Source organism: Cucurbita pepo, unplaced genomic scaffold (genome assembly GCF_057944985.1).
Source record: "Cucurbita pepo subsp. pepo isolate OVF unplaced genomic scaffold, ASM5794498v1 scafford_142, whole genome shotgun sequence".
Taxonomy (NCBI): Eukaryota; Viridiplantae; Streptophyta; class Magnoliopsida; order Cucurbitales; family Cucurbitaceae; genus Cucurbita; species Cucurbita pepo.
Window position 1 is genome coordinate 10,001 of NW_028258045.1, and position 2,500 is coordinate 12,500.

Consider the following 2,500-nt stretch of genomic DNA (forward strand, 5'->3'; position numbering starts at 1 on the left):
CGCGCACTCCACCCGCCCACCCTCGCACACCCTGCACGCCCCCCGCGCACTCCCCCCGCACACCCCCCGCCCACCCTCGCACACCCTACACGCCCCCCGCGCGCGCTCCCCCCACACACCCCCGCGCACTCCCCCCGCACACCCCCCGCACGCCCCCGCGCGCTCTCCCTGCACACCCCCGCGCCCCCACTCACCTCGCGCACGCCAAGCCCCATCCTATGCTATGTGTGATAAATGTTCTACCAACAGCATATCAAAAGTGTTGGATGTTACCTCCATAAAGAAAACATCACACCCAATACCTATGAAGCGTGAGTACACGTATAAAGCCTTGAAGGTTAGCCCCTACAACAATTCATCACACCTAACATCCGTGGAAAGTAAGAACGTGTATAAAACCTTGGACTATAAAAATATCATCAAACCCAATACCCGTGAAAAGTGAATGTTCATTTTTAATGCTTGTATTGTTGTGACTTTTTTTTTTTTTGGGGGAACTAAGAAAAGAGTGACACCCGTAAAAATTTAACTATTTTTTTTTTCTTTTGGTTGTCTAAAACAATAAAATGAAGAGTTTTGATACTAGAGCAAGTACATTACACTAAGACACCCACCAGGACCTTGTTTTTACAATCATCATCCATTAATTGTGAAAGTACATGTGGAGTGGTTGGTTTGTTGTAATTTTTTTTCTGGGAGCTAAGCAACATGAAAGAAAGAATGATTCCCACAAAATTTCAGATTTTTTTTACAACTCTAACTATTTTTTCTAATTTCTTATTATTTAATATTTAAAAATTCATTAAAAAAAAATTGGTTGGTTGAAAAACTATGAAACTTGATTTCTAGATCCATTACAATGTCCAATCCATGAATCAATCGAGTTCATGGAAAAAAATATTATAAAACTTGAGATATTTGACCGTATGACCGTTCAGAAAAATCGTATCTAGGCCTGGCAGACCAAAAATGCCTCAAAATGTACTATATAGGGGGGTGACTAGTCTGCATGGGCTGGGCACGGGGGTACCCCCTATATCTTCCGCCACCCCCACGCCCCAAGCACTATGCGCCGCACATGGGCATATGCTTGGGCCGTACGGGTGGTGGTCGGAGGTCGAGGGCGTTTGACGACGGTGGTGCGGTGGCGGAACGCGCACGGTGGGGCAGTGTCGGAACGTTCCCTCGCGCTCGCCCGCCCCGCCATGCCCCACCCGCGTGCGCCCCGCCCTGCCCCACCCCCGCCCTGCCCCGCCAGCGCGCGCGCGCGTGCGCGCCCCACGCCCCGCACAGCCCTCGTTCTCCCGCGCGCGCGCCCCGTCCCGCCCCGCCCGCGTGCTTCTGCGCGCGCGCGCCCCGCCCCGCCCAGCCCTCGTTCTCCCGCGCGCGCGCGCCCCGTCCCGCCCCGCCCGCGTGCTTCTGCGCGCGCGCGCCCCGCCCCGCCCAGCCCTCGTTCTCCCGCGCGCGCGCGCCCCGTCCCCCCCCGCCCGCGTGCTTCTGCGCGCGCGCGCCCCGCCCCGCCCAGCCCTCGTTCTCCCGCGCGCGCGCGCCCCGTCCCGCCCCGCCCGCGTGCTTCTGCGCGCGCGCGCCCCGCCCCGCCAGCGTCTCCCGCGCGCGCGCGCGCCCCGCCCCGCCCGCGTTCTTCTGCGCGCGCGCGCCCCGCCCCGCCCCGCGTGCTGCTGCGTGCACGCCCGCGCCCCATCCATCACCCATTAATTGTGAAAGTACTTGTGGAGTGGTCGGTTTGTTGTAATTTTTTTTCTGGGAGCTAAGAAACATGAAAGAATGATTCCCAAAAAAATTCAGATTTTTTTGACAAATCTAGCTATTTTTTTTAATTTCTTATTATTTAATTTTTAAAAATTCATTAAAAAAAATTGGTTGGTTGAAAAATTATGAAACTTGATTTCTAGATCCATTACAATGTCCAATCCATGAATCAATCGAGTTCATGGAAAAAAACACTCTAAAACTTGAGATATTTGACCGTATGACGGCTCAGAAAAATCGTATCTAGGCCTGGCAGACCAAAAATGCCTCAAAATGTACTATATAGGGGGGTGACTAGTCTGCATGGGCTGGGCACGGGGGTACCCCTATATCTTCCACCACCCACACGCCCCAAGCACTATGCGCCGCACATGGGCATATGCTTGGGGCGTGGGAGTGGTGGTCGGCGGACGAGGGCGGTTGACGGCGGCGGTGCGGTGGCGAAACTTGCACGGTCAGGCAGTGTCGGGTGCGCCTTTGGGCATGTGACATGAGCCTTGTTGAGAATGAAATGTTGCGATGTTGCCTTCTAACTTGGGCTGGCTTGAGGATGGTTGATGGTTGGTACGATGATGAAACATGCAAGGTGGGGTGGAGCCGGGTGCCTTCGGGCGTGCGGCATGAACCTCGTTGAGTGTGTGACGTTGTGGTGATGCCTCGCCAGCCTTGGGCCAGCCCTATGTTTTGAAGGCGGGTGGTGCCAGAACATGTTTGGCTGGTTGGAATCGGG